General features: G+C 41.2%; 1 long non-coding RNA gene across 1 annotated transcript in view; it reads left to right on the top strand.

Annotated features, from left to right (window-relative positions):
- The first annotated feature begins 22,139 nt into the window (after positions 1-22,139).
- Positions 22,140-24,103, top strand: part of LOC126413338 (uncharacterized) — a 1,775,741-nt gene continuing 1,773,777 nt past the window's right edge. Inside the window, exon 1 of the long non-coding RNA XR_007575369.1 lies at positions 22,140-22,271. This is a non-coding gene — a long non-coding RNA (uncharacterized LOC126413338). The remainder of the gene's footprint in view (positions 22,272-24,103) is intronic.

Genomic DNA, 24,103 nt, shown 5'->3' with positions numbered 1-24,103 from the left:
GAGACGTTATTGAAAAATTGTGCCACGGTATGATAAGAGGGAATAGTGAGAGAGGACGACCAAGAACGAAGGGCCCGGATTAAAAATGGTGAATGACACGAATGTAGTACTTCGCTCCTCCTGTTCACTCTGTATATCGAAGAAACAACGATGGAAATAAAATAAAAGTTCAAGGATGTCAGTGATACATTTAGCTCATGACATTGCTATCTTGAGTGAAAGTGCAGAAGAATTACAGCATCTGATGGAGGGAACGAATAGGCTAATGAGTATAGGACGTGGATTGAGAGTAGTTCGAAGAAAGACGACAGTAATGAGAAGTAGCAGTAATGAGAACAGCGAGAAACTTAAAACCGGGTTTGATGGTCAAGAAGTAGATGAAGTTAAGGAATTCTGCTACCTAGGCAGCAAAATAACCAGTGACGGACTGAACAAGGAGGACATCAAAAGCAGACCAGCACTGGCAGAAAAGGTCTTCCTGCTCAAGAGAAATCTACTAGTATCCGATACAGGACTTAATTTTAGGAAGAAATTTCGAGAATGTACGTTTCGTAGGGGAACATGGACTGTGGGAAAACCGGAACAGAAGCAAATCGAAGTATCTGGGATCTCATGATACAGACGAATTTACAAAATTAGGTGGACTGATAAGTTACGGAATGAGAAGGTCCTACGCGGAATCGGAGGGGTAAGAAATATGTGGAAAACATTGACAAGAAGAGGGGGTAGGATGAGAGGACATCTGTTAAGACATCAGGAAATGACTTCCATGGTACTAGAGGGAGATGTAGAGGGCAAAAATTGCAGAGGAAGCCAGGGATTGGAATACTCCAGCAAATGATACCTGAATGAAGAGTGTTCCGGAGTAACGATAAGCGACGGCACGAAGATGAAGAACGCAAGAGCAAAGAAGGCTGTGAGACGACGTCAGCCGATCGTCCGCTGACATGGAACGCACCACGAAAGTAGTGGCCTCTATACGAAGAAAATATTAGCGCCGCTCCTGCCACCCTCGGGCAGAGTACCAGACCGGGACGCACAGTATTAGCACAGCGCTAGGAGAACACTACGATATCAGTGAAATGTGGTCCACATCAACTGTTTACATGGACCTTGTATGCAGCGAAGGACTTTGATTGTTTGCTTGGCACCCATCGCTTCCGACACTGTTGTAATTTCAAAGTTAATATTGTCAATCTTCTTTATTGTAATAAAATCTACGAATGTGATTTGCTTGAACTGTTGTATAGCTATCCGAGTACGCAGCATCCTTTAAGCACCCCACAAGAGACGAGTCGGCTGGGCCCTACACAGAGGTTGGCAAAGGAGAGGAATTTGTGGCGGGCTGCATGAAACCAGTCAGAAGAAGACTGATGACTCAAAAAAATGGTGTGTGCTTCAGTTTGAATGGCGATCATGCAGAAAAACTGCTTAAGAGTGTAACTTCAAAGTTTATGTAATAAAATTTGGTTTTTCCTTCTTATTAATATTTTATTTCTGAACGTCTGTTACTTTCTGGACGGCCCTGTTTCTTCAGTACTTAAGCAGGTGGTTGCTGCACTTCAGTGCTGGCACTGCACTCTACAGTGCAGCGTTCTATTGGCAGTAGCTGATGGGGTTTCGACATGGTGTAGCAGAATGCAGCGTTTACACAGTCGACTGCGTGATGGGGACCTACGTTGTGTCCCGACACACTCTGGATTCAGTGAGAATAAACCCTTCCAACTCAACCTTTAGCAGCGTTGATCGTGCGTCGTGCATTCGATCGACACACCATCCGGGTCATTCTTTCTACGTGCGTACGGCTCGGCCACTGCAGCCTCGTCGAGCAGTGTCAACAACTAGGCGAAGCCACCGGTCTGCGCACAACTTGTGAACAGCCTTCTCTTAATTATGTGAACTGCGAACAGTGGTAAACTGGGGACATGCGAACTGCAGACAGAGGATTAGTCAAAAACCAATTACCATTAACAGAGAGAAACCTCGAGGAGGCTGAATGATCGTCTCCCATTTCCGTTACCGAAATTACAACTAAATCATCAATCAACAAACATAATATCGACAAACATCGGATCGTCAAAAATAAGCCGTCCGGTTTCGTCTTCTTCAGTTCTTGAGGCAAAAACCTGAAGTTTTTAACAAAGCCGAACCGAACGATCATTCATTTCCTCTTCCATCTGCTACCGTAATAATGCTTCCTTCCCAACAGTTGTTTTCGCCACTGTTCATACTCCTGATATTCACGTATGTGTCTGCTTGTACCTCAAGCAGAATCTCCGCAAGAGAGCAAATACAAGAATGGACAGAATAAAACAAACTCTTCAGTTTACAATGAAGAGCGTCACAGCTGTTGGTGGTACTGTTGCAGTTGGGTGAGTATGCGGAAACACGGCTCAAGGAGGGGGGTTAAAACTTCTCGAAAACGTAAGCGGTAAATTTTCCTATTGCAGGATTCTGTTTTAAGCCGTTCTCCATGTCTTCCCTCACCCAGTCACCAGGGTAACTGCCTTGAGATCGTCAATGAAGCACTCCATCACCCCATCTAGACGAAAGAAAGGTAGCCCGATGAAGTTACTCGGGGACAGGCTCTCTGGCGTGTTGCAATTTGCCTTATACGTCCATTATAAACAGTAGATGCTACATTTATGTGTACATGAAATCTGTAGTTACTTTCATGACTCTGTGAACGGAAAAAATTTGGAACACGTGTATGAGAGGTTTAATTGTAAATTGTTATAAGTTACTATTTAGATATTGTTGGTCAGATGTATGTATCAATGTTAAAATTAACATTTGTATTTTCACTTATTTGGTGTCTCTTGGAGCGCGATCGGCGGCTCCTGATACACTTGGTTGGAGTTCTGTGGCGGCGCTACCGGAAGAGGCGTGGTACATCCGCGTCCAGTGAATGGGCGGCGCTTGCCGTTGTGTCTTCGTCTAGCGGCCGATGCTGAAATCTTCATTGACAACATCTGCGGCCGAATCGATTGCCTCCATTGTGGTATTGATGGTCTATGATACCACAAATAGGACAGATGAAGCGGATATGTGAAACACCTACATGAGTAGTGAGTAAGTAAAAGTTAATGAAACCGATTGCATGAGGAGAACGGCGTGTTTCTCGAACGCGACTAAATGACTGTCCGTATTTCACAAGTTTCGATAGAGAGAGTCGAGGAGCGATAATACGATTAGTCGATAAACCGATAAGTCTGCTCGGTCCGCAGTTCACATGGAAACATAATGAAGTGGAACCCCGTGTACGTAGTTCGCATGCAACCGACCTACTAACCATCGGCTAACGCTGATGTTTGCCGACTGTGAAATGGATTCGCTGAAATGAGGGGCCCAGTCTGTGCCATCGTCTAACACCCCAGCCATTTTTAGGGCCCTGGGTTCGGAGTTGGGCCTGCGCACATCCTACCCAAATCATAGAGCGCCGGCGGAACTGTTCCTGGTTTGGCCTCACCATACCTGTCGGACAGAACGGGGAGGGATTAGTGTTTAATGTCAACAACGAAGTCATTAGAGACGAAGCCCAAGCACGGATTAGGGAAGAATGGGGATGGAAAGCGGCCGTTCCCTTTCAAAGGAACCATCCCGGCATTTGCCAGAATCGAATTAGGGAAATAACGAAAAACCTAAGTAAGGATGGTCCGACGTGGTACTGAACCGTCGTCCTCCCGAATGCGAGTCCAGTGTGCTAACCACTGCGACACTTCGCTCTGTGTCATGGCGGCTGGCGCCTGCGATGCCGCCAACAGCCACCGCTGTGTCGGTACACCGCCGAGGTTGCCACAGGTTGCCTACCAGTTCTGACTGTCGCCGGGGTCGCTGACAGTGGTGTTCTGTACAAAAGGCATCAAGTAATAAACAACTTTCCTGTTTAGTAAGCCTTCTTGACACTGCAAGCGCTGCGGTACTGGAGAACCCTACCACAGCTTCGCACACGCACAACTCTGGAGCCAGAATCGGCCAGTTAGTAACACGGGAATCAAAAGTGGCTGCGCTGCGTTACTGTATTAATATGTAGCAACTTTCAACCAAAATAGATGTTTAGTTTTGAAAGCTACTCCACTTTGTAACATTTTCCCATTCAAACTCGGAACATAACCACGCAGCCTCCAGTTTCCAGCAGTTACTGTAAGATCATCATTCGATTTTTATTTAATATTTTACTTGGAATGAATTATACGCTACAAAACTACACTCAGAGATTTCGAGAAAATGACCGTTCACAACAGATTTCGGACGCGATATTAATCTTACGTTATCCCGACCTCAACCTTATTTCAATATTAGGGACAAAATTTCATTCGGTATCTCGTTAATGAGCCAACGACCGTGAATGCCTTTTGTCGATTCTTCAAATATAGTATGACTACTTTCGATGTTACCGTCTTCGCAGCACCAACCTTCGACAATCGGTGGTAGGCCTTCTGCAAGCAGTGTGTTTCCATATGGCACTTGATATGTGTACGGTTTCTATTTGAAATCGCTCCACCCATTACATACTTATGGATTGCATGGCCTTCCATTTCCAGTTCCACAATCACTTCAACCCCTGTCGGTTAAGTATCGCCGGAACTGCCACCAGTCAGCACAGCAACCTTGAATATTACGAATCGGACACAAATACAGTTCATTTGAAACCTCCCCTTTGAACAATTATACATGACTGTGCTTAAACTGACACACAATATTTTGTTAACGCAACGCAATCTGACTTTCAAAATTCCCTGCAAAAGAATGGCCCTGACTAACATTAAACTATACCATTCACAAATCACTTACCTCACAAAAATCTTCGCTGCTCAAGCTACTGCAATACAGCGAGCGCCACTACTGCCAGCTAAATAAAAGACTCAAACTATGGAAGGCACTAACTACTGATAGGGATAGTCAGCAAATGAAAGATATTAATAGAGAACAAACAATGTATTTACCTTGATATCATCATATATAAATATAGCAGCTCATGACAAATTTCAAAACTTCGCCATCTCTCTCCCCACATCCACCACTGCTGGCGGCTCACCTCCAACTGCGCAACGCTACGCGCTGTTCACATCCAGCTGCCGCTGCCCAACACTACAATGGCAGACAACAATGCAAACTACCCACAGACTGCACACAGCACAGCCAGTGATTTTTCATACAGAGGTGGCGTTACCAATAAAAAAACCTAAACAGCCTACTTACATAGCCCCCATGCTCCCCACAAAAAAGTTTACAAATTGGATTGGGCAGTGGCCAATACAGATTTGAAAAAAATTTTTCATAATTACAATAACAAAGAAATCAAATGCACACACTTATTGATACAATGTGGTCAAAAGCTAAAAATTTCTCACAGTCCATAAAGACAGTTCAGATTGTTCATCACAGTAAAAATGCAGAGTTTTTCTCAAAGTCTGAGCAGTAAAAGAAAATGCACACAGAAGTAGTGGATTTCCATGCAGTCTTGAAGAAGTAGTGTTGTCCTTCCAACGGAAAGACAGTGCTGACTCTTGACATGCATACAGGTAATGGGCCACAACAGAGCAAACCCACAGCAGAGTCAGTCGAAATTTTGAAGAGTATTGGTAGGTAGGTCATCACAGAGCAGACCCACTGTAGTCCTGGTAGAGATTGTGGTATTGGTGGGCCACCAGAGGTGCAGACCCACTGCAGTCCTTGTAGAAATAATGGCGTTGGTGGGTCATCATAGATGCAGACCCACTGTAGTCCTTGTAGAGATGGCCAGCAGCCATCTGTTGCGATTGTGCAGGTGCACATTCACCATCGAAGAGTCTTGCGGAGAATATAGCAAGTCCATAAACCACCACTTGTGCACTCACAAAGTTTTTGGAATTGTCCTTAGAACCGGGAATGCTGTTATCCAGTCCCTTGCTGAATTAGTAACACACGTGCAAACACTAACGGTCCCTACTTCTCACATATTGTCCTTATACTATGACCAACAGAAACGTGTGCAGTGAAATGTAACTTACAAGTTAATAATAAGATGAACTGGTGTCAAATACAATTTTATAACATGAGAATACAATTACAAAGGTACAAAATACAACATTAAAGAACATAACAATACAGATAACATTTGTAGTACAGGCTTTACAAAAGAATAGAAATAAACATATACATCAGTGTTACAGGAATTATGACATGAGTACAAAAATAAAAGATCAGAATCACTTTCGAAACATCAACTTCACACATGAGAATGAAAACAAAACAGAATAAATAATGTGTAAGCATATTTATAAGGTAAATAACATATTATTAATGCCAATTATATTTGAGGATAACAGTATTCCTCATCATAGTGAATGTAGCTTAATATTAAAAGAAGAAAAAATTCTATGAAACTACACAGAGACAGGAAGAAAACAAATACACAAGGGTACACAAACACATAGTGGGATAACACCAATAGGAAAGGACAGGGTTCGTTTTCAGTGTAACATGTGGTACTGCAGTCGAACCCAAAACTTCATATATCTTTCCTCTTATTTCATCCTTTGTTTCCACCAAAAAATTCTATCTGTATTTATATGTTCACACATTTCTTACCTCAACATTTATTTCCAAGAAAATCCTACCTAAACCTGTTTTCTGTGCTTTTTTTCGTATAACTTCTGAATGCATTTCTTCCAATTCATCGCAACTCATTCTCTTAGAGGCTACCCCATCTTAAGCTAACTTAAATCTACTGAGCTCAGATGCTAAACTAAGGGACGAGGCAATGCAGCAGCACATAAAACAATTAATATAAACAGCAATGAAAAAAATGGAAAATCGCAAAGCAAGCTACAGTAAATCTAAATTACCAAGCAATTCAACATTACAACTAATATGAGGCAATGCGCAGCAAACAAAAAAATAAATCTGGCTTAGCAGAGTAACACAAATTAAAGTTCAGTAGCACTATGCCTGGCAAACAGCAGCTTATATCTAAACATGACATAGCTCAAGCAGAAAAAATATTACAGTAAAAACAACAATGCAGATAAGGGAAATGTATATTCACATCTTAATGTCTATGTAATTAAAGTGGTGCACCACAACAACTTATTGTAAAAGAAATATTACCATGTACTTGAAAAGAAAATTATGTGTCCAGTTACTGTTACTAGTCCCTTCTTATTGTTCTTTCCTTTCCAAGTGCTCCTTTTTTTAAAGAATGTGGATTACAAAATCATCATTTAATAGATCTGATGACAGAAAGTGTTCACATTAGCAAATGCATCTAAGTTTATTTTATAAAACTAATGCTGTAACATAGCTGAAAAACAGGTATCAAATGAAATAAGCAATTACGCAAACCAAAGCATAAAAATATCATTCAATAGTCATGTGACATTTCATAAGTTAGTAGAAATTCTCTCAACTCTCGTAGAAAGACGCTTGTCGTAATCAGGTATGCAGATGTAAAAATATTTCTCGTCATTTCATTAGGCATTTCAGTAAATATCATAAATTACGAGCTCCACAGTATGCTTTCAACAAGGAAATGTCAATAGCGACGATAATGGCCTCCCCCCTCTTTTTTTTTCTACCTGTGCTTCCGGAAAGGCACACCTTAATGGCTTGTTCTCCAGGTGTCTGACACAGCGGTGTGCCGACGACGCACGTGCAGGTGGTCACTTCACTTTCTTACGGAAATATTTACGACAACAGTTTCCGCTACAGTGACAGTCTCACATAAAAATATTTCACAGGTCAAGAATTAGCGTTGCAAATCTGTAGAAAGAAAATCCTATAAATATAAGTGTCCAAATAAAATATTCGTCAGCATTGTGATACAGTCACGCATTTACGCACATTTCATAACTCTTAAAGCACGATTCTTGGTTTCCAACATACTTCTTATTCCTCATATACGGTAGCATCATCTTATTGATCATAAACATATCTCAACAGCATAGTACACATCGTCGTCGTAATAATAACATCATAACACCTCAGTCAAATCTCAAAAACGTCGTAGCTTTCTGCAATAATTTCAAAACCTAAAAAAAATTCTCTGCTCATTTCAATAGTGTCATCTACCTCAAACGTACTTTCAAATCATGCTCCCTTACCAAATACATCATTCAAAGCTCTCATAGTATCACAATGATTCCGAAAAAATATGAACAGTTTACAAAGTACAGACAAAATACAGTTTCATAAGTGTGAAGTTACCCAACTGTGTATTGCGTAAACATGTGTCACTGATGTAGTAAAAAAATGTTTATCTCTCAGTTAAATGATCAGATAACTGTGTAATTTGTGTGTTAGAGAAATATGGTACCGATGAGTAAAGTTGTATAAGCAAATACCATATTAGCTAGGGTTCCTTGTGGTTGCCACACACATGGTACACAAAGTAAGCGTGTACCCGCCTGAGGATTAATGTAATTATACCCTCAGGTGTTACAGATTACAGCAATGGAATGAAATGTATCACGGAAAACTTTCTTTGTAATTCAAAAATCTTTAAAAATAAATGTTTTAAGTACAAAATTAATCACTCAAATACGTGTACTGTAGTGCTAAATGTGCGTCTTGTTGCAACATAATCTGTGTGGAAATGTCGTAGTTATCGTCCTCCGAAAGCTAAGTTCTGCAGAAGTCAATGTACTTACCGCATAATACACAAAAGTGAAATGCTTTGCGTATAAATGTCTTAGTTATTACGCTTATTGCCATGATGAGGGAAGTACTGTGCTGTAACGTATTGTTGTGCTACGGAAAAGGCAGTCTCATTGTAGCTATACCACAAAAGTTACTACTAAAACCTGTTTTACTTTCCAGAATAAAACAGAAAACTGTGCAGATATAAAACAGAAACACTGCAAAAGCAACATTGTAAATTGTCACTCATTAGTAGCGTCGTGATAAAATCGTGTAGCTGTCACATAAACTAACCACTGTGCCATCTGGTATCTCACTGAAAGTACTTTAAATCCAGAATATATTTTCAAGTAAACCAAAATGTTGCATTAAAATCTCATTAGCAGTGCTGGTAAATGTTCTAAGTATGTAAGCCTTATAGTCGTTCCATAATCGTGCAACTAACAAGCAAGAATGTACACACACAATCACACTGTGACGTCTGTTCACTATAACAATGCATTCGTCATTTCTGTTTCAATAAGTTCTCTTGGTTCTTGACTGGATATTTAACTTCAAACATTGTTGCATGTTAACAGATTCTAAGTCTGACAAGCATACTAGTAATGTAAAGTGAAAAGTTTTATGGCAATGACAGAGTTAAAAAGCAGATTATCTTTCAATAAACGGTTTTACATGTGAAATGTGGTGTAAACCTTTACTCTTCCTAGTACGCAGATTTTCAACTTCAACGCAATTATCATGTGGTATACGTCGGATTCTGTAAGGTCCATTGTAAACTAGAAAGAATTTGTGACTCAAGTGTTTCTTCTTATGTGACAATGAATGAGCTTTAATGAGAACTTTCTGACCAATATATAATTTCTTTGCATTTGCTTTACCGTGTAGTTCTCTCCTTTTGTCTGCTACTGATTTTATATTTTTAAGAGCCAAATCAATTATGTCTTTGTGTCGAAGTTTACGTGTATTCGGGAAAGGTACAAGCTCTCTGATTCTGTTCGGTGGTTCTTCATTCTTCAGTACAAGAGTAGGTGGTAAAGCAGTGGAATCATGAGGCATTTCATTCAGCACATTTTGAAATAATTGTAGATATCTGTCCCAATGCTGATGCTTTCTGTGACAATAAAGTTGGCAAAGCGTATTGATTTCTTTCATAATCCGTTCAGACGGGTTGCAATGTGGTGAGTACAATGAAATAAAAACAGGTTTGATTTTATGATTCCGAAGCGTGCGTGACCAAACAGCAGATCTAAATTGCGGTCCGTTATCTGAAATGACTTTAGCAACGTGGCCAACTTCACGTAAGAAATTTTTATCAAAGGCGTTGGAGACAGATCGTCCAGTGGCTTTACGTAACGGAGTGAAAGAAACAAATTTTGAAGTAAGTTCAACAGCGACTAGAACGTACGAAAATCCATTGGATGTTCTGACAAGCGGTCCCAAGAGATCAACAGCAGCAAATTCTTTTAATTTAGAAGGAATAATAGGAAACAACGGAGCACGATGTGAGACAGTAGATGGTTTCGCCTTTTGACAAAGTTTACAAATAGACAAGACTCTTCGAATTCTTTTTTCCATATTGTTAAAATAACAAGTCGTTCGAAGAATATGATAACATTTTCGTGGACCAAAATGAATGTACCAAATGAGCTTATTAACAAAATCGTCAGGAATGCAAAGTACCCATAGCTTGTCATCAACAGTGCAGCGTTTGAACAGTATGTTGTTTCTAACCAGATAATAATGCCGAATCTGTGTGTGTGTCTTTTCATGCCGTTTGCTCTTGATGTCTTTCCAAATCGGATCTTTATCTTGTTCATGAGCAATGTCCTTTAAAGATGTGGTGATGAAGTTTTCAAAGGCGACTTTCTGAATGTAAAGAATACTGAAATTTTTCTCGAGGTTGCCTTCTGTGGTACTTTTCTCAAGCCCAGCCGGTGCGCGTGACAGTGCGTCCGCAACAATGTTCTCCTTGCCGGGAATGTAGACTATTGTGAAGCGGAATTCTTGCAGAAACAATGCCCAACGTTTTAACCTGTCATGATTTAATTTTGAAGACATAAGAAATTGTAATGCACGATGATCACTGTATACTTTTACGTGCTTACCAGAAAGAAAGAAACGGAATTTGTTAAATGCCCAAACGATAGCTAAAGCTTCTAATTCAGTAACGGAATAATTTTTTTCAGATTTTGTTAGCACTCGGCTAGCAAAAGCAATGGTTTTCTGAATGGTAGTGTCATTTTCTATGGCTTCTTGAAATAAATGGGCCCAAGACCGACTTTAGAAGAATCCGTGATAAGGCAGAAATCTTGTGATAGATCTGGATGAGCTTAGATTGGCGCGTGAAGTAACGCTTCTTTCAAAGAATTGAATTCCAATTGTGCTTGTTCGTCCCAGTTCCAAATAGTATTTTTTTCCAGTGAGAGAACAAAGTTTTGGTGTAACAAGAATTTGCATATTCAGAAAACGACGGTAAAAATTTACGAGACCTAGATAACTGCGGATTTGTCTTTTTGTGGATGGAACTGGAATGGCTCTGATTGCTTCTAACTTTTCAGGATCCGGCTGAGTGCCTTCAGAAGAAATAATATGTCCCAAAAACTTCACCTTTGTCCTACCGAATTCAGACTTTTCCAAGTTAACTGTAATTCCAGATTCTGCAATAATACGTAACAAACTGTTGAGGATGCGATTATGTAGTTCCCATGAAGCTTCTGCTATTAGAATATCGTCCACATATAAGGTGATGTGACGTTTTAAGAACTCAGGTAATATGGAATTTAGCCCGCGAATGAATGCTGCTGAAGAAATGTTCAAACCAAAGGGAAGTTTCCGAAACTGATAACAAACGCCGAAACAAAGGAAAGCTGTGTATTTTCTACATTCTGGATGAAGTTCGATCTGATAAAAGCTGGATCTGAGATCAATGGAAGACAACACTTTTACACCATTAAAATTTTGAAGAAGTTCTTCCAACGTTTGCGGCCTGTCTGTTTCAGGAATAATGATCGTATTGATTTGTGTCGAATCTAAGACAAGCCTGATCGATCCATTTTTCTTCTCAACAACATGTAATGTATTGTTGTATGAGCTTACTGCAGGCTCAATAATGCCCTCGTCAAGCATAGATTGTATTTCTGTTCTAACACGGTCCCTATAATGTGCTGGAATTACATATGGTCTAACACAAAATTTAGTATGCTCACGAACACGAAATTGGTATTGAAATCCCTTGATTGTTCCTGTTTTATGAGTAAAAACTGTGGAATGTTCTTGTAAAATCTCAAAAAGGTCCTGCCTATCAGTGTCATTACAATTCTCAATTGTTTGAATTTTATTCTGAATTAACTCATTAATTTCAAATATGCCGTCGATATCATCCCTGTCAGTTCTTGCAGAGTGATTGTTAGTGTCTAGTTCCGTAGAAAATTCCGAACTGTTGTCCAACAGAAGGTAAAGCCGATTGATTTCTTCGTCATGGTTTGAGAGCCAATCTTCAAATTTCAAAGCTATTGACTTACCTTCCTTCTCTAAACTTATTTCAGCATCATGAAAGTTTAAGATTGCTTTGAATTCATTCAAAAAGTCTACTCCCAATATAATTTCCGTCGACAATAATGGAACAATAAGAAAGTTCGTAGAGAAGCTGTGGCTTTGACAAAAGAATTCTATGTTGGTTTGTTGGCGTACATCTACACTGTTTCCAAAGATTGCACCTTGTAATTTAATCTTACGTAACGGAAGTGTGGGGCAATCGTTCGATTTGTTGCATTTGCTAAAGGCTGTTTCACTAATTACTGAGATGGGACTGCCAGAGTCAAGTACTGCCGTAAATTTTACGTCATTTACAGTAATGTGAATCACAGGATATGCAATGTTGTTAAGTTTTACGTCGTGTTCCTGGAGTAAGATGTCCCTAATGTCTTCCATTTTTACGTAATTACTAGCTACGGCAGCTGCGTCATCAGTTTCATAAGTACGTTTTGTTGCTGCCAGCGGTGTGAGTCATTGCCTATTGTCTCTTTGTTGGCGCGCGTCGTTATTGGGATTTGGAGACCTAACTTCTACAAATTCACCGTGACGAGAGGGCCCTGCTCTGTTTGAATCCCGCCAGTTCTGATGCAATTCAGGTCTGTCGTTACGATCATATCGTCTGTCGTCATGTCGGTAGATTCCATAGTTTCTTTCTTGTCGGTCACATGGTGGAGAATTTCTCCCTGAATCGTAACTGCGCGCTGGTCCGTTGCGTCTAAAGTTATTCTGTCTCCCTTGATAGTGTTTATTTTGGTTCCCATATTGTCTGTTTCTCTTATTGTCTCTGTGATAGTCATTACCATGGAGAGGTGATCTTTCCCTGTAGTTATTACTACTCTGCCAACGGTTGTCATATGGGTGGTGTCTGTTTTGGTCACGATTTGTGTTGTGAGAATAGCCTTGTCGTGTCAAGTTATTACTTCTTTCATCGCGGAATTGCGACGGATGTGACCTATAATTGTTGTGTTCCTGGTTTCGCGTTCCGCGATTGTCAGTGTCAATTTCTAATTCTTGTAAGAGTCCCTGAAATGCTTCAATGTCGTCTTTGCAACGTCCTGCCAAAATAATATGTCGTAAATGTTCAGGCAGTTTGATTAAGCAAATGCGGATGAGTTCTGAGGGGCTGTATGGGTTTGAAAGATACTGATTCTTATGCAACATGTCTTCAAAATATTTCATAAGACTGGAAAATTCAGATTGTTCGAAACGTTTCATCATTATGATACTATGTTTTACTCGGTCTTGTGTGGCTTGAGACCAATATGCTGAGAGGAAGGCATGGTAAAACTCTCCTTCACTGTGGCAATCGTGAATTACCGATCGCATTCTTACAGCTGGTTCATTCTCCAAGTAGCCACACATAAATTCTAATCTGTGTTCTAACGACCATTTGGGAGGAAAACAATGCGAGAATTGATGGAGCCATGCTTGTGGATGAATGTCGTTGCCAGAATTCTTAAATGTTTTGAATTTACGTGTAGTAATGAACAGCTTATAGTCAAAATCATCATGTCGGCGAGCCGCATATCGGTCATTGTTAGGTCGTGTCGGCCGTTCCATCTCAAAATTCGGTGCACATTGCCAATTTCTTTCATAACTTCCGAAATGCCCTGTGTTATTATTTTGTGGCTGTTCCGTATTTCTGTGTCCCTCTTCCCGTATTGGGGTGTGAGTATCCTCTGAAATACGTAATTCTTGTATTAACTGTGTCAGCTGATCTTGTACTTCCCGGATTTCTCTTTGGTGTTGCGTATTAATCTGATTCTGATTTTGTTTGAATTTCCTAATTTGTTTGCACTCTTCTGTGTCATTCCGATTATCATCTACCTTCGTAGATAGATTAGTGACCTGATCCGAAAGTTCGGCTACTTTCTCCGATAGTGTACTTATTTCCTCAGTGTGTTTTTCTGAACCAAGTTTCAGAGTGTCCATTTGTGTTGAAATCGTATCTACTGTGTCCTTTAAGTTTTCTTGAGTTTTGGCAAGTTGCGTAACCGAATCGGTAGATGCAACTGAGTCAATTTTAGCTTGCAAGGTGTTGTGATTTTCATGAACAATAGTTTGCAGTTCTTTTATGGCTGCTTCATGATTCTTTAATGCATTTTCATGACGCGAAAAAATAGGTTGGAAATGCTCACAAATTTGTGTTTTTACGTCATTACAGACTTTTTGACATTTCGATTCGATGTTATGTAACTCAGTAGTTAAATCTTCACGTGTTTGTTCAAGCGTGGTGTGAAGATTTTGTTCCATTGCGTCTAACTGTTGCTGTGTTTGTCTCTGGTGTTGTTCCATTGTGTCTAACTTTTGAAGCTTTTGCTGTGTTTGTCTCTGATTTTGTTCCATTGTGTCTAACTTTTTAAGATTTTGTTCCACTGTGTCTAACTTTTTAAGATTTTGTCCCATTTGTCTCTGATTTTGTTCCATTTGTTGCATTAATTGCAATAATAATGTATTAGTGTCTGGAATCTGTTTCTCTACGCTTTTCGGCAGTGTATTTGCACCGGCAACATTCACATTTTGACAAGCAGAAAATGTGTCTTGACTTATTTGAGAAAACGGTGATGACCCAAAACCTGAATCTACAGTATTTGCGAAATTGTGTCCTGTCATTTCGGATTCCTGAGGCGAGCTGTTGCCGAGCGATCGATCGATAATGCTTCCCTGTTCACTACCTGTTTCACTGTCTACGCCATTGTTTGCAGCCCGCTCCATTTCCCTATGCACAGTTACCAAATTACTACTTTGAACGTCTGTTAATTCCTTACACAGTGGTGCTGGCAAGCTACGCTCGTCGTCACTATTATTTCTCAGTTTACTTTGGAGCCTAGTGTTACGTTTTTCACACGCCATTATTGTCACAATATTTCACACGATAACACAGAAAAGCACAATTTGAAGAGAAAAAATAAGAGAACACATTAACATAGCACTGAAAATAATATCTAGTTAATTGCAGCTGCGAAATACTAGGTGCAAATCTACATGCATGCCACAACTGTGTACAACAATGAAAAACTACAACTACAAAGGAGATTCTCTCTACAATTACGCGCTAGCAATAAACAAAGGCTACACTAATTACACAAACTAGAAGAAAAAAATCAGAAGATTCCAGTGAGGTATCCTTGGCTAAGGGTCGGCATATGAAACCTCCCCTTTGAACAATTATACATGACTGTGCTTAAACTGACACACAATATTTTGTTAGCGCAACGCAATCTGACTTTCAAAATTCCCTACAAAAGAATGGCCCTGACTAACATTAAACTATACCTTTCACAAATCACTTACCTCACAAAAATCTTCGCTGCTCAAGCTACTGCAATACAGCGAGCGCCACTACTGCCAGCTAAATAAAAGATTCAAACTATGGAAGGCACTAACTACTGATAGGGATAGTTAGCAAATGAAAGATATTAATAGAGAACAAACAATGTATTTACCTTGATATCATCATATATAAATATAGCAGTTCATGACAAATTTCAAAACTCCGCCATCTCTCTCCCCACATCCACCACTGCTGGCGGCTCACCTCCAACTGCGCAACGCTACGCGCTGTTCACATCCAGCTGCCGCTGCCCAACACTACAATGGCAGACAACAATGCAAACTACCCACAGACTTCACACAGCACAGCCTGTGATTTTTCATACATAGGTGGCGTTACCAATAAAAAAACCTAAACAGCCTACTTACACATTTACTATTATCTTCATGGACTGACAGAACGGGAAGTGTTACATAGGCCACACGTTGAATTAATGCTGCCAAATTAATATTCTAGTACTTCAATGTGTGTGATATATGTTGATCACAATTTCTTCCCTATGTGAGCTTATTTTCATTACCACTACACAATAAAGAGATATACACTACCGCATATACATAGGGCAGACCATTCGTACCATTGAGGACCGATGCCGAGAACATCAACAACACATTAGACTGCAACAGCCCAGTAAGTCGGCAATCACTGGGCATTGCTGTCGGAACTCCACAGCATGGATTATGACCAAACCAAGGCCCTGAGACAGACTTCCAAGTACTGGGACTGTGTCATCAAAGAAGCCGTAGAGATCAGAGTAAGGGAGCCACAACTAAATCGTGACAGCGGTAACTTCCTAAGGAAGGCGTGGGAACCCGCGATCACCCGGATTAAGAAGAAAAAGGATATTTCCCAGAGTGTACCGACTTCGGGGGAGGAGGGAAGACCCTCCTGATCGAGAAGACCTAGGACGCAGCGCCCAGACGGCGGGAGAACGGACGCTGTACCTGCACCGCGCGCGGGGCGCGGACCGCGCCGGCTCATAGGAAGCGCTTGGGGGAGGACGGGGATTGTCCTATATATACCTGGCGCCGGCCCACCGCTGGTCAGTACATCAGCGCCCCTGATGATGACAACGTGGTCGATTGCAGAAACATTGTGTCCTATGCACACTCATACCAGGTTGTTCACCCGAGATTTATTTCGTCATAAAATACGCCTGGAGAAATTGAAGAATCACATATGAGTACATGATGGCTGTTGCATGTGTCTCACGGTAATGGAAAGTTTCAGATCGAGATTGTAACACAGCCTTCCCAGCGAACGCGCACATGCATCTTATTTCCATGTTTCGGTATTTGAGAAAAGTCTGATAATTGGCACGAGGGATATTGAGCATCATACTAAAATATCGCTATGACAGCTGGATGTAGTGCAAAGACCACAGGACGAGAGCTGAGGATAGTCTCAGCGCCGAAGTGTGGTAGGAAAACAAGGCACATGTCCATCTGAAATGAGGACTACTTTCACGAACAGACGGATAACAAGAGCTGAAATCCCGGCAGAGGCTACAGGCAGTCACCATGAACCGTTGGGAACAGATTACTGGAAGCTGTTCTGACGTCTCGAGCTACCATACGTCGCTTACCACACGTCGCTTCCATGCTGCAGAGCGAGAGTCATTTGGGGTATGAAGTGGGATTCTGTGGGGTTCGCCGATGAGCCTCCTTTTCTTTATTGCTGCCAGGTGGACGCCATTGTGTCAGTAGACGATGTCGTGAAAGATTGAGGGAAACAGTGCTTCTCACGGCCCAGTCTCTCCTGTTCCAGCAATGATGGTGCGGGGATATCTCAGAAACGATAAGAGGTCTGAGCTGTAGGCTAAATGAACGATAGTATGTAATACGAATGATACGCCCTGTTGCGAAACCTTTCATGAATATGGTACCAAATGGCATTTGCAGGGGGATATTACACGGCCACGCCATGCAGTTCATACGAAAAAAGCCTTGAACAATTTACCGACCAATTATTGCTCTACCCAGTCCACTTATTTGATATGTCACCCTTACACTATGTCCAGGATGCGATGAGAAACCGAATACATTTTAAGACTTCCCTGGTAACTGTCTTCATGAAGTGATGCAGCACGTTTTCCAGGTCTGGCATTAAATTCTACAACATTGCACTTGGAGACTGTACGAGGGGCGTTTGAAAAGTCCGTGCAAAAATAAACCAACTTTCGTGTGTGGGGTAGACCTATTTTATTTTTCGACATAGTCTCCTTTAAGACTTATATACTTCGTCCAACGCTGTTCTACTTTGTTGATCCCTTCCGAATAACAGGAATTGTCCAAGTATGCAAAATAGCTAATAGTTGCTGGAGTCACCTCCTCGTTTGAATAAAATCTTTGTCCCGCCATCCATTTCTTCAAATTGCATAACAAATAGTAGTCCGAGGGAGCCACCTATGGAGAACAGGGGGGAGGGGGGGGGGGATGAGAAACGAGTTGGAATCCTATTTCCATTAATTTTGAGACCAAAACTGCTGAGGTGTGTGCTGGTGCCTTGTCGTGATGGAAAAGGACGGTCCAATAACAATGAATAATATTCACCTGTAATAGTTTTACCCCTTTCGAGATAGTCGATGAGGATTATTCCTTGCGAATCCCAAAAGACAGTCGCCACAACCTTTCCGGACGAAGGAATGGTCTTCGCCTGTTTTGGTGCAGATTCTCCCTTGGTAACCCATTGTTTGGATTGCTGTTTGGTCTCAGGAGTATAGTAATACATCTATGTTTCATCCACAGTGACGGAACGACGCTTAAAGTCCTGCGGATTCTTCCTGAACAGCTGCAAACCATCCTTGCAATACCTCACACGATTCTGTTTTTGGTCAAGCGTGAGCAATCGCGGAACCCATCTTGCGGATAGCTTTCTCATGCCCAAATGTTTATGTAAAATATTAAGTATCTGTTCATTCGAGATGCCCACAGCACTAGCAATCTCATGCACCTTAACTATTCTGTCATCCATCACCATATCATGGATTTTATCAATGATTTCTGGAGTCGTAACTTCCACAGCGCGTCCAGAACGATCAGCATCACTTGTGCCCTTATGGCAACTCCGAAAATTTTCAAACCACTTCTAAATTGTTCTAATCGAAAGTGCAGAGTCATCGTAATGTTTATCAAGCTTCTCTTTAGCCTGCTGAGGCGTTTTGCCTTTCATAAAGTAATGTTTAATCACCACACGAAAATATTTTTCTTCTATTTCTTGACAATCACTCGATTACCTTGATTCACACGAATGGCAAACACAAAGAATTAGACCAATGTGGCTGAAACTTCCCATCTTGCAGATAGCTTTCTCATGCCCAAATGTTTATGCAAAATATTAAGTATCCGTTCATTCGAGATGCCCACAGCACTAGCAATCTCACGCACCTTAACTCTTCTGTCATCCATCATCTTATCATGGATTTTATCAATGATTTCTGGAGTCGTAACCTCCACAGGGCGTCCAGAACGTTCAGCATCACTTGTGCCCATATGGCCACTCCGGAAATTTTGAAACCACTTATAAACTGTTCTAATCGAAAGTGCAGGGTCACCCTAATGTTTATCAAGCTTCACTTTAGCCTCCTGAGGTGTTTTGAATTTCGTAAAGTAATGTTTAATCACCACACGAAATTATTTTTCGTCCATTTTTTGACACTCACTCGACTTCCTTGATTCACACGAATGCCAAACACTAATAAATAGACCAATGTGGCTGAAACTTCGTGTGCGATCTTTTCAGAGATGCTACTAACTAAACATGACCTCTATACGCGCCGGTGGTGCCATCTCTCGGACTTTGCACGGACTTTTCAAACGCCCCTCGTATGCTTGCATCGCAAAATGAATATTGTTGTTGTGTTGTTCTTGTTGTGGTCTTCAGTTCTGAGACTGGTTTGATGCAGCTCTCCATGCTACTGTATCCTGTGCAACCTCTTCATCTCCCAGTACCTACTGCAACCTACATCCTTCTGAATCTGCTTAGCGTATTCATCTCTTGGTCTCCCTCTACGATTTTTACCCTCCACGCTGCCCTCCAGTACTAAATCGGGGATACCTTGATGCCTCAGATCATGTCATACCAACCGATCCCTTCATCTAGTCAAGTTGTGCCACAAACTCCTCTTCTCCCCAATTCTATTCAATACCTCCTCATCAGTTATGAGATCTACCCATTTAATCTTCAGCACTCTTCTGTAGCACCACATTTCGAAGGCTTCTATTCTCTTCTTGTCCAAACTAGTTATAGTCCATGTCTCCCTTCCATACATGGCTACACTCCGTACAAATACTTTCAGAAACGACTTCCTGACACTTAAATCTATACTCGATGTTAATAAATTTCTCTTCTTCAGAAATGCTTTCCTTGCCATTGCCAGTCTACATTTTATATCCTCTCTACTTCGTCCATCATCAGTTATTTTGCTCCCCAAATAGCAAAACTCCTTTACTACTTTAATTGGCACATTTCCTAATCTGATTCCCTCAGCATCACCCGACTAGATTCGACTACATTCCATTATCTTCGTTTTGCTTTTGTTGATGTTCATCTTATACCCTCCTTTAAAGCCACTGTCCATTCCGTTCAACTGCTCTTCGGAGTCCTTTGCTGTCTCTGACAGAATTACAATGTCATCGGCGAACCGCAAAGTTTTTATTTCTTCTCCATGGATTTTCATACCTACTCTGAACTTTTCTTTCGTTTCCTTTACTGATTACTCAATATACAGATTGATTAGCAACGGGGAGAGGTTACAACCCTGCCTCACTCCCTTCCCAACCACAGCTTCCCTTTCATGTCCCTCGACTCCTATAACTGCCATCTGGTTTCTGTACAAATTGTAAGTAGCCTTTTTCTCCCTGTATTTTACCCCTACTTCCTTTAGAATTTGAAACAGAGTATTCCAGTCAACATTTTCAAAAGCTTTCTCTAAGTCTACAAATGCTAGAAACGTAGGTTTGCCTTTCCTTAGTCTTTCTTCTAAGATAAGTCGTTGGGTCAGTATTGCGTCACGTGTTCCAACATTTCTACGGAATCCAAACTGGTCTTCCCAGAGGTCGTCTTCTACCAGTTTTTCCATTCGTCTGTAAAGAATTCGCGTTAGTATTTTGCAGCTGTGACTTATTAAACTGATAGTTCGGTAATTTTCACATCTGTCGACACCTGCTTTCTTTGGGATTGGAAGTATTATATTCTTCTTGAAATCTGAGGGAATTTCGCCTGTGTCATACATCTTGCTCGCCAGATGGTAGAGTTTTGTCAGGACATGCTCTCGCAAGGCTGTCAGTAGTTCTAATGGAATGTTGTCTACTCCCGGGGCCTTGTTTCGACTGAGGTCTTTCAATGCTCTGTCAAACTCTTCACGCAGTATCATTACTCCCATTTCATCTTCATCTACATTCTCTTCCATTTCCATAATATTGTCCTCAAGAACATCGCCCCTGTATAGACCCTCTATAAAGTCCTTCCACTTTTCTGCTTTCCCTTCTTTGCTTAGAACTGGGTTTCCATCCGAGCTCTTCATAATCACGCAAGTGGTTCTTTTTTCTCCAAAGGTCTCTTTAATTTTCCTGTAGGCAGTATCTATCTTACCCCTCATGAGACAAGCCGCTACATCCTTACATTTGTCCTCTATCCATCCTTGCTTAGCAATTTTGCGTTTCCTGTCGATCTCATTTTTGAGACGTTTGTATTCCTTTTTGCCTGCTTCACTTTCTGCATTTTTGTATTTTCTCCTTTCATCAATTAAATTCAGTATCTCTTCTGTTACCCAAGGATTTCTACTAGCCCTCATCTTTTTACCTACTTGATCCTCTGCTGCCTTCACTATTTCATTCCTAAAAGCTACCCATTCTTCTTCTACTGTATTTCTTTCCCCCATTCCTGTCAATTGTTCCCTTATGCTCTCCCTGAGACTCTGTACAACCTCTGGTTGTTTCAATTTATCCAGGTCTCATCTCCTTAAATTCCCACCTTGAATACAAGATTGTATTTGTGTCTGTGTGCCGGCCGCGGTTGCCGTGCGGTTCTTGCGCTGCAGTCCGGAACCGCGAGGCTGCTACGGTCGCAGGTTCGAATCCTGCCTCGGGCATGGGTGTGTGTGATGTCCTTAGGTTAGTTAGGTTTAAGTAGTTCTAAGTTCTAGGGACTTGTGACCTAAGATGTTGAGTCCCATAGTGCTAAGAGCCATTTGAACCATTTTTTTGTGTCTGTGTTGGTGACACATAGTACTGATTCTGATGATGGTCATTAGTTGAAACGGGATTAAATTTTAATCGTATGATAAACACCTCCACGAAGATCGATAAATCGCCCCTTCACATCCCTTCAGTATGTACTATTGCAAAGGTAAGATGCGAATTAAACTTTGGATGCCCCATTGATCAGAATACCTAAGATATTGTGTCGTTTACAAAACTGCGATCGAGCTTGCTCAAAAGATATAAGTGGTCCAGCCAGCCGGTGCAACACGTGCACTAATCTGTCGCTAAGACGGGTGCGAGCGCGGCAGTAGCGTAGTGTAGGGTAGGGTAGGGTACGGAGTTGGATGCCGGCCCCGGCGCACGCGCAGATCGGTCGCAGCCGCCGGCGGCGAAGCGCTCGCCGCCCAGAGCGGCAGTGTGGCGCTGACGCGACGCGAGCGCAGAGAAGCGGCGCTGACCAGCCCGGCCCAGCACGGCACGGCTCGGACCCTCGGCGAGAGGCGCGCGCGCTACGCGACGCCACTGTCCGTCGCGTACCCTACCCTGCCCTGACCTGAACCGAGGACCTCCGCCTGCAAGTAAGTGCTGGTGCCGTCTCCAGGCACCTGCTCACCACAACAACCTTTCTCTACTACAGAGCGTTTCCCTATTTCTCCCCCTCTTGCACGAAAACTTGAGAAAATATTAGTCGGCTGCAAATGTTGTCAAACATGCTCTTGACGTAAAGTTACACATCTCACGAAACGTAAAGGTGTGGCTACCTATGACTACCTGCTTAATCTGAGTCTTAACGTTGAACAAGTGTCTGTCAGTAACAATGAAGACTCGAAGTGACACCTTCACACAGTCTCAGCTGTACTCACTGCTAATATTCTGGGATACTAAATTTTAACCTTGCAGCCACTCAATTAAAGAAGCCTAGTATCCCCTGCAACTGACTACCATAGTGATGTCTTATCCTCCTTGTACATCATAATTGCCCATATTGACAGATACAAGAGTTATGATTGTGATGAACCAGATTAATGGTTAATTACTCATTCTACTACCAGACACAAACAATCATAATCATATAACACATTAGACAACATTACAACGTGACTTTCTTGCATTGTTTTCCGTCAGTCTCGGGCGCTATGTTGCAGAATTGTTACATTTCTGTTTGCTGAGCTGGAGGCTTAAAGCGATATAAGGATTCCGAAGATACTCAGCTGACGACGAGTCCTGCGGAACGTATCACATAGTAATGTTATTAAGCTATGATGTTATCATAACTGTACGTACCTGGTATCAAACGTTACGAATCACAATAATGCAAATCCAGGGACATCGTCCACAGAATAATTTATGTGACCATTTCTTTTTTACGTACCCTTCAGTCTATATTCATTCTTGTTTTCAAAAATTGAATGAGCAATAATGTAATAAACTGATTGCATATGAAGATTGTCGCTCAGAGCCCAACCTGTTATTCTTACTGCTAATTGTTTATAAAACTATCTTAAAGAGTGCTCTCTATCATGCTCCTGACATTGTATAAACACAGTAACAATTTAAATACGCAACAGTTAAAGGTAAGATGAAAACAATTCGTTTAGCGAAAGCTTTTACTGGGAAATGTAGTTTCGTTCGAGGTCACATTGTGATGAGCAGTCGATGACACAAAAGCTACTGTTCACAACATTTTTTCCTGTCGCTCCACAAAGCTTCGCAATATGAACAGTCCTTGGCTAAAATATCACAAAAAAGTGCTGATGTACCTGAAATGAAACACATCCATATGATAGTCAATAATCTTCCACGAAATGTTAATTTCACAGAACGCGATAGCTCATACCAATAGAAGATGCTCTGAATGCGAATGACAATGAAAGACTAGCGGACTTCACGAATTTTCCTTTATTTGCCAGTTCCATGTATCCACACTGCTCCGTAGCTGTCACAGATTTGTACCGTCAAGGACTAAGTTACTCATCCCTGCAAGCGTGATTAGTTACGACATGTCTTACGCGAATTCAGTTTCTTCTAAAGTAGAAAATGTTTATTGTACAGTTAGTACTTATAAAAGTCATTGCTCGGCACAAATATGCCGAGCATTACTGTGTCGTCGTAAATTAAATTATAATTAAATTATAATTATTCCTTTGGAGAACAATAATTATTGTTCTCCAATGGAAAGGGGACGTCGGTTCATCTAGGCTGAAAACACTTAGGATTTTTTTATAATGTACAACACTTATAACGAATTCATTTGGAAGGAATATTCGGTTAATTTTATGCAAAATGTCCTACATTTTCGTTGCTTCATGTGTGAAATGAATTAGAGACAAAGAGTGTCTACCCTTTTGCAACTGTCGCTCCTTTACAATACTTTTTATTGGTATATTAGATGGAATTAGTACATTGGAAA

This window comes from Schistocerca serialis, chromosome 1 (genome assembly GCF_023864345.2).
Source record: "Schistocerca serialis cubense isolate TAMUIC-IGC-003099 chromosome 1, iqSchSeri2.2, whole genome shotgun sequence".
Taxonomy (NCBI): Eukaryota; Metazoa; Arthropoda; class Insecta; order Orthoptera; family Acrididae; genus Schistocerca; species Schistocerca serialis.
This window is presented reverse-complemented; position numbering and strand designations above follow the sequence as displayed.